The sequence below is a fragment of the Protopterus annectens genome, chromosome 12.part0 (genome assembly GCF_019279795.1).
Source record: "Protopterus annectens isolate FY-2018-M chromosome 12.part0, PAN1.0, whole genome shotgun sequence".
Classification (NCBI taxonomy): Eukaryota; Metazoa; Chordata; order Ceratodontiformes; family Protopteridae; genus Protopterus; species Protopterus annectens.
The window spans coordinates 596,156,976-596,166,975 of NC_056746.1; positions in this window are offsets into that span (position 1 = coordinate 596,156,976).

Consider the following 10,000-nt stretch of genomic DNA (forward strand, 5'->3'; position numbering starts at 1 on the left):
ACATCAAAGGACATAATACCTCCATAGCTCATAGCATTCATCACACTAATAACTCAGTAAACTGCACCCTTCTTCATGTACTTCCTTACAAATCTTCCAGTGATGTGTAACTGAAGTGTACCAGCTTTGCTACAGTGAGCTGTCAGACATCTTGTTGGTCATACTTAGGTATTCTTTTATGATGCACAAAAATTACTGTCTGATGGTGCAGTTACACCAGATGCATGTGTGATACCTGTTCCCCTGTCCCAGTGATGCACACAGTACATACATAACTGTCTGGCAACATTGATGGCATGGATAACATTTGTGACAATGTATATATATATATATATATATATATATATATATATATATATATATATATATGTGTGTGTGTGTATATATATATATATATATATATATATATATATATATATATATATATATATTTATATATAAAATCATGTTGCATACAGGTATAGCAGTGTTCCTCCTAACACCTCCAGCAGATGTTTCATTGTCAGGGTGGTGTGTGTGATTACCCTCCTAGATTGCTGACATGTTTTAATAGTTAAATAACTATAAAAACATGAAACAAAACAAACTTGAAAGGAGAAGCCAGCAGAACGATAAATCTCGGCGAGATGCAACAGAATCCAAACACGAAAGTACTGGTAAACTGAAAGACTAACATTTATTTAAGCTCAACAACAATAATAAGCTTTTCATCAGTGTCAACCACCAACTTCATCAGAAAATACAAACACAACACTCCAACGTGCACCTTAATTAAATAGCTCATTTAAAACCACATGACTACTTAACAATTAAGCCAATAACTTCATGAAACCTGCTCGGAACTCTTCCCAAAATAACTCAGCCTTAATGAACTGCCAGTTTAGAAAAGTTACCCTACATATAAAAGCCATACCAAAGGAATGAAAATAATATAAATAAATAAAATCTAAATAAAAATAAAAAAACAAATAAATTATCTAACCAAACTCCTTAATTTTAAAATGCAGGCAATAGATAGCATTCCATTTAAGCCTGGGTGATGGTAAGCTTCTAATTTTAACTGCCAGAATAATTTCTTTTGTTCTAAAAATAATGGTTCTGGACCCCCCTTATTGGAAGGAACTACCTGATCAATAACTGAAAAGGTAAATTCATGACCAGGATATTCTTTAACATGCCTGGCGAGCGCATTCTCAATCTTCATTTTTTTGATGGCATAAAGGTGCTCATAAAGGCGTTCTTGAAGTTTCCTGTCAGTTTTTCATATATAAAATGCTGGGCATGAAGAGCACCTAGCCAAATAAACCACATGTGAGCTGGAACAATTAAATCTACCCCTAATATAATGTTTGGTATCCCCAATCATGAAAAAGGTCCCTGCTTTAATAAACCTACAATATTTTCACATGTTGCATTTATACATCCCTCTAGCTGGAAAATAATTCAATTTCATCTGTAGTATACTCTTCAGATTCAACCCCTTCTTAAACACCATCCTAGGGGTAATCTCAAATTCTAGGTTACCTTGCATGTTTGATAGAAATATGCACCAATTTTTCTTGATGATGGAGAAAATGTCCTCTGCATCAACATTAAAGGTTGTTATAAACCTGCAGGGGTAATTCATCTGGGCTTGCGAATTGCATGGCCCTAGTTTCTGGTGGGCTACCTTGTTCCCCAGAATTGGTGCATAAAAACCGTTCTCCCTCTTACAGCAAACTTTTTTGACCAACTCTGATATAAGTTGTTCCGGGTATCCCCTATTCAAAAAAATCCCCAGAATAAATTCACATTCTTCAATAAAGTCGCTGAACTTTGACACCATCCTCGCCACCCTCACCAACTGCCCCTTAACTATCGACCTCTTCTGGTGGAAGGGGTGGCTGCTCTCAAAATGCAAGTAACTATTGGAGAAAGTTGGTTTGTGATTGATTTTGGCTATAAAACAGCCTTGTAGGATATCCTTGGATAACTCCACATCCAAATAAGAAATGCTCTCCTTGGAAAAGGTAAAGGTAAATTTCAAAAAGCTTGTGGAGCCATTAAAACTATCCAACAAGGCTTCAGCCACTTCCCTCTCCCCCTGTAGGATGATAAAAATATCATCCAAAAATCTAGTATAAAGCAGTGTTTTCTCCTGAATAATGGGGTTAGGGAAAACAAACTCTCTCTCTCCCAGTAAGTCATCACCAAATTGGCAACGCTGGCCCCACAAGGTGACCCCATAGGGACCCCTATCAATTGGTGAAACCAACGATTGTTAAAGGAAACAAAATTGCAGGTCAAAATGATGTCCAATAACTCCCTCACCATCAAAATATCCCCAGCAGGCGCCTGTTTGATGGTCATGAGTGCTTCAATCCATTCTAATGCTATGGAGTGAGGAATGGAAGAGTACAAATCCATAACATCAATTGTCAAGAAATTACTCTCCACTTTGAAAGGTGTTTGATTAACCCTCTCAAGAAATGACCAGGAGTCTTTAGAAATGTGGGGCTCACTGGACACATATTTTTTCAAAATGGTATCCACCACCTTCGCCCCAACATAAGTCACACTGCCCCTTGCACTCACAAGTTGATGCATGGGAGGATCATGCACATTATTGTGGATCTTAGGATTGCCAAACAGGACAGATATCCTGGGGTTAGGTGTACAAATATAATTAAAGATTTCCACATTGATGACACCATTGATGAACATATCATCAAAATAAGAATTTACCCTGGTCATATCCTGATTCAACTCATTTTTCGAAATCTCTGTGTAGGTTTCAGATGCCAAAATAATTTCCATTCTCCTAATGTAATCTTCCTCCTCCATGACCACCAATCCTCCCCCCTTATCTGGCTGCATCACCCTCACTGAGGAATTAGTTAACAACTCTAAAAGACACTTCTCTTCTCTATTGATGTTATAATTTACAGTTCATTTACATTTCAATAAATGATGAATGTCTAAATCACACAGCCATTCAAAAAGACAGAGGGAAGGATGTAGAGGGGGGTTAAAAGTACTGAGGACATAAAAGTCCTTCGGCATCATGGCCTGATCCCCAAAAATAAGCTGAAAATTAATCTTTCTAATGAAAAGCTTTAAATCAATCAGGGTGTAAGCCACATCAGCCCTCCTACTGGGCACAAAAGTCAAACCCTTTGCCAGGAGATCCACTAATGGTGAGGGAAAAACAAATCCTGAATAGTTATAAATCTTGAAGTCCATCCCAATGTTAGTCACAATCTGCCATGGACTAATAACAGGAAATGCAGAAGATAAAGCAGGCAAACCTAATTCCTCCTCCTGGTCCTGTTTCTCTGCCTCCTCCCCGGGGAGGGTTGATGGGTTGAGGCATTGTCCTGAAAATTTTGATCCTCCGATTCTGGTAATGAATCAGATGGCTGGTTCCAGGAAGGCAACCGGTCACTATGCCGCATCTGGTTCTGTTGAACTGGAATACCAGGGGTGTCCGCCTCATTCTCATGTAACAACCTATTAGATCTGGAAGTATCAATGGCTGGCAAGTGACCAAATGAATAAGAAGCTGAAGCCAGGAAATTGCCTTGGGATCTGGGTGGTTTGGGGTAAGCCACCCCCTCCCTATAGGTCTTTAAGTCCCTCTGAAGTTTCCTGACTTTATTGGAATGAATTTTATGCAATTGCTGATCAATGCTAGAAGAAATATGATCATAATCGTATCTATATCTCATAAAGTTGGAATTATGTCTTACAGCCTCATCCAGTACATTAAGCTCGACAATAAGCTAATAGCCTCTTTATAATGTTTGCAAATCAAGTTGAGGAGTTCAAAACCATGTCTATCAAATAACAAAAGCAAGTCTTTATGAAAGGCAGAGCATTCCTCTAGTCCTGTTGGGTACTGCCAGAATCGGAGCCTCTTAGGGACAACCTTGGAACGCTGACACTCCTCAAAGTAAGCTACCTCCAATTGTAACTTCCACAGCTTAATTAATTTGTAGTCAAAAATATTTAATTTCTGCACCACATCCACGTCCCCTAAAGGGCCCTGGTTGGTATGACTCCCATTCATCTCTTCATTAAACAAAAAAGGCCAGTTTAACCAAATGTTTAAATTAGACTGTACCTGGCCTTGCATCACATCGTTCATCCCCGTTGCTTCTGTTATACCAGCAACACCTGGTCTACCAGTGTCCAAATGCGGTGAAACAGCAAGAACACGAACATCCACCCCTAGAGGTCTGTTCGGCGGTTGGTCACCAATCGCATTCATAAAACCACCATCCGGTACTGTAATAGACAATGGGTAAGGTTGAGCCCCAGCAAAACTTGAAGAAGGAGTCCTCCCCTGATTGACTTCACTGCCAAGCAAAGGCTGCGAGGACCCCATAATATCTTCCATTCATCTGGAGAGCGAATCGACTTTCTGGGTAAGTAAATTAATGAGGACTGTTAAATCTCCCACTTCCGCCTGCGGGGAAGACTCAGGTTGAACGTCCGACATGGCTTCCAACAAAAAAAAAAAACAATAAATAACCAAAAAAACTACAAAACCAAACTTGAAAGGAGAAGCCAGCAGAACGATAAACCTCGGCGAGATGCAACAGAATCCAAACACAAAAGTACTGGTAAACTGAAAGACTAAAATTTATTTAACCTCAACAACAATAATAAGCTTTTCTTCAGTGTCAACCACCAACTTAATCAGAAAATACAAACACAACACTTCAACGTGCACCTTAATTAAATAGCTCATTTAAAACCACATGACTACTTAACAATTAAGCCAATAACTTCATGAAGATTACCCCTAGGATGGTGTTTAAGAAGGGGTTGAATCTGAAGAGTATACTACAGATGAAATCGAATTATTTTCCAGCTAGAGGGATGAATAAATGCAACATGTGTAAATATTGTAGGTTTATTAAAGCAGGGACCTTTTTCATGATTGGGGAGACCAAACATTATATTAGGGGTAGATTTAATTGTTCCAGCTCACATGTGGTTTATTTGGCTAGGTGCTCTTCATGCCTGGTGTTTTATATAGGAAAAACTGACAGGAAACATCAAGAACGCCTTTATGAGCACCTTTATGCCATCAAAAAAATGAAGATTGAGAATGCGCTCGCCAGGCATGTTAAAGAATATCCTGGTCATGAATTTACCTTTTCAGTTATTGATCAGGTAGTTCCTTCCAATAAAGGGGGGTCCAGAACCATTATTTTTAGAACAAAAGAAATTATTCTGGCAGTTAAAATTAGAAGCTTACCATCACCCAGGCTTAAATGGAATGCTATCTATTGCCTGCATTTTAAAATTAAGGAGTTTGGTTAGATAATTTATTTGTTTTTTTATTTTTATTTAGATTTTATTTATTTATATTATTTTCATTCCTTTGGTATGGCTTTTATATGTAGGGTAACTTTTCTAAACTGGCAGTTCATTAAGGCTGAGTTATTTTGGGAAGAGTTCCGAGCAGGTTTCATGAAGTTATTGGCTTAATTGTTAAGTAGTCATGTGGTTTTAAATGAGCTATTTAATTAAGGTGCACGTTGAAGTGTTGTGTTTGCATTTTCTGATGAAGTTGGTGGTTGACACTGAAGAAAAGCTTATTATTGTTGTTGAGCTTAAATAAATGTTAGTCTTTCAGTTTACCAGTACTTTCGTGTTTGGATTCTGTTGCATCTCGCCGAAGTTTATCGTTCTGCTGGCTTCTCCTTTCAATGTCATAATAGTTGTTCAAGTGTGTTTGTGCAGAACCATCTCTGATCACTCAAAATAACATAAGTTATGTCTGGGACATAGGATTACTGATGGTACTATTCTGATATTATCTATGATTGTATATGCTTCTTTTACTGTTGTCCATGAGCCTTAACCTATGTCACACTTGTTGGAAACCTCTTCTGAAATTGCACTCATATGTAGGCAAATCAGTTTGCAGCTTCACAATATACAGACTACCACAATTGTATATAAAATCACTGATTGACATCCTCTGCACTGTTCATGTAAGGATGCATATCTCACAAAGACATCTTCCCTATTGTTATGTCACCTTGTGTAACCGTTACATAATATACATTTTCACTGTGCAAGTCCATACTGTACCATATTGATATGTGATTAGGGTTGCTGCTGAAACTGTCTCCCATTGACATGCCCTCATCTGCTGTATATTAGATTGTTTCACCTGTCCTCTTTCCCTGTATTCATTCCTACAATTCATATGTGTGTCCCTATTCAATACACACCCTGAGTGTATATTTTACATGACAGTACACGTACGCTTACAGATGATTTGCACACATTCTGTACCGAATACCTAGAATTGGATTTCACAATACTCTGCACTGTATACACTATCCTGTACTGTGTTTGGAAAATATACATAACTATATGTTAATCCCTGGTAATCACTGTAGCATTTTGTGCAATCCCGCTAACTTATTTTGCTCTGAGGTAACCAGGTTTGCAATCTGTGTTGCTTTATATAGTTCCCTGGCTGGCAACACTGTTGCTAGCCACAGAACCATACTTGTGTATGCTTAAACGCAGGAGCACAGCATGAATATGTAAATAGTGCTGCCCACCATGCATCATCATGCACACAAGTAAACTCTGCGTAGGCTTCGCATGAAACCTACTTGGAGTTTACTGAATCCCAGGGCATTTGTATTCATCAGTCCTGGGGTGATTCGTTGTACAAAGTGCCCTACCTAGAAAATGCTGATTATTGCAGTAAGGTAGCTAATGTGACTGCCAATGAACATGCACATCCTCTAGCCAGGATACAAGAGTATGCAAGTCTTATCCATCAACAGCCTATTGCTCAATGTCTGTTAGCATAGTGAGAGGGGAAATGGACAGGTTGCAACATAAAATGAAATCTGAACTATCAAGAATGATAACCTGCTTCCACTAGACTGTCATCTCCCTCCCACTGCTGGCCTTCAGTGATGTGGGCTCCAAAGCCAAATATATCAGAATAAGGAAACTATCACCATGATATTATCTGCAGCACAAAGCTGGTTAGGGCAGGTAGAACAAGTGGTATTAATGCAGGGGAAGGGGTTGGTAGAGAGTCTTTGGTAAAATGTTTCCATATAGGATAGATGATATTGAAATAACAGGATTGCTGAACAATAATTATTTTTTATTTATTTGCTTGATTGACCAGGAAACTCCACTGGGCTGAAAAGAGCCCATTTAAAGTGGAGGCCTGGGGATAAAAGCTCCACAAACATAGCACAAATTAGTAGTCATTAGTTATACAAAGATTACAAAGAATAAAACTTAAAACTTACTTAAAGAATATACAATTTTGGAATCATGATAAATTAAACATTACAAACTAAAATGGTTTTTTTAGCAGTCAGGACATACATATTATGCATTTTTACAATTTATACAATTGTTCTTATGGAGGAGAAGATGAATGAGCTTGAGCTTGCTTTAGGTAGTCTTCACGGGATAAAGTCTAATCAGGTAATTGAGGATTACTATATGGTGCATGAGCAGAGCCACTGAGTAAAAAGATATTGTTGTAAAGACTTTTTCAACAAGGGGGCACTAGTAATGGTCTGCAGGTCAGGTGGGAGAGTGTTCCAGAGTTTGGCTATGGTAAAAGAGTAGAGGTTTTGATCTGCAGGGAGTTTTGGCCTATTCACTTGGATGAGGAATTGATTTTCACATCTAAGGTGCCTATTTGGTTGGTAAGGTGTCAAAAGGGGAGCAAGGGCTGGGTATATAAAAGGTTCATATATAATTTTGTGTGCTGTAGATAGTTGTATATGTGTGAGATGTTGTGGGAGTTCTAACCAGTTCAGGGATTGTAGCGAGCAGCAGTGATGGGATGAATATTTAGCATTAGTTATGAACTTGGCAGCAGATTTCCATCTTAGTTTTTAAGCTGGACTGAATATTTGTCAGAATGTGAGCACCATACAGGAGAGAAGGACGAAGGAATGTTGAGGTCAGTGTTTTTCTGGTAGAGTAGTTTAAAAGTGTTTATGTCTATAAAGGGTGCTGAGTTTCTGGTAAGTTTCTTTAATGCGGAGCTTTTCTCCTCAGGTCTCCACTGAAAATAGGCCTCTGGACCAGGTGGACTAACCCAGTTAACAAATGTCAGAATAAAATTTATTTATTTATTTATTTATTTATTTTACATTTGTTTACCGGGATAGTCCAACTGGATATATGTCCATTTTCAGTGGAGGCCCGGGGAGAAAAGCTCCAACAAGATAACATCAGTTTCTTCAAAGAATATACACACAGATTATTTACATTGAAAAAGTTATATAGTAGTAAATATATAGTATTATAGCATTTGTTTACAAAAAAAACCTCACAGTTACATTAACAGTTACAATCAGCACAGTATGCTTGTAGAGAAAGGCCTGAAAGTGTTAGAAAACAAGTTGGTTAGTTAGAGTGAATAATGATACAGCTTAGTCAGGGAAGGAGCATGGACAAAGCCAGTTGAGTGTAAGATGCTGTGTAATGCTTTTTTTGAAAAGGTTTAAGGAGGATTGCAAGGTGATATGATTTGGTAGAGATTTCCAAGTCTTGGCAACAGAGTTGGCAAACAGAGAATCCCCTGCAGAATTGTTGGCTTTGTAAGTTTGGACCATTATTTTGTCGTGTCGTTTTGTCGTTTTTAAAATAAAAATAAAATAATGCTGTTGTGGATGTGCTCGTCAAATAATATATTTTCATCTATGGTAACACCAAGTAGCTTGGTATAGGGAACTAACTGTATGGTGGTTTTGTTAGAAGAGTAGATGATAAAATCAGACTTGTTGATAGTGCTATTTTTTTTGGTGGGGGGGGGTGAAAAGAAGGAGCTTTATTTTTTTAGGGTTACGAGCCAGATGGTTATTGGACATCCATAATTCAGTAGTGGAGAAAACATTTTGGGTCTTACTCACATAAACACACACACACACACACACACACACACACACACACACACACACACACACACACACACACACTCACACACACACACACACACACACACACACACATACACACACACACACACACACACACACACACACACACACACACACACACACACACACACATATATATATTTAATTATATATATATATATATATATATACATAGATATAGGTTCATAGGTTCATAGGTTTATACTAGGCTATCTGCCCTAAGGCATTTATAAGCCTAGCCCAAAGTTTTGTGGCTTACGCCACCCCTTATGTTAAAAAATACTGGGCCCATTAGTTTGTTGTGCCTCTGTCCAGCAGTGACACAGAGATGATTCCCAGGGTAAACCTACGATCTCCCATCCACTGGTCAAGATTTCTCTTGAACAGAGCCAGCGAGGTGCTCTGCCTCACATGGACTGGGATTCTATTCCACAGCATAGGGAGTCTCTGGGTGACAAATCTATCCCTCCAGCATGTCCTATTTATATCCGTGCTAAGGTTTAAGTTGCTTGCTCTAGTGGATCTGGTAGATTTGGATTTTTTGAGGTGGAGCATGTCCATTAATTCGGGGTTGGACATGGCCTTGTATGTCAGGCACAGGTCACCTCTGAGCAGGCGGTATGCGACTGAATAGAGCTGGAGTTTCTTCAGTCTGGCAGCATATGACAGATTTTGGAGTCCATTTATCCTTTTGGTGAGGAACTTTTGGGGTCTCTCCAATTGCTGCAGGTGTCGGGTGAGATACATCCCGAATGGGGCATTGTACTCGATCATTGGTCTGATAAGTGAAGAGTACAGGGGAACAATGACCTCACTTGATCTGGATGTGAATCCCTTCATGATCAGGTGGGCAATGTAGAAGGTCTTTCTAACCACTTTAGCAATGTGAGTGTCAAAAGAAAGGCCACTGTCTACCTGGGTCCCCAGGTCCCTGATAACCTCTTCTTTGCTTAATGGATTGCCACCTATATGGTAGCTTGGGGTTACCTTGTTTTTCCCGAAGGGTATGACTATACATTTTTTGGCATTTAACTTCAGGCCATGGCTCTGGCACCAGTTATCAGTTT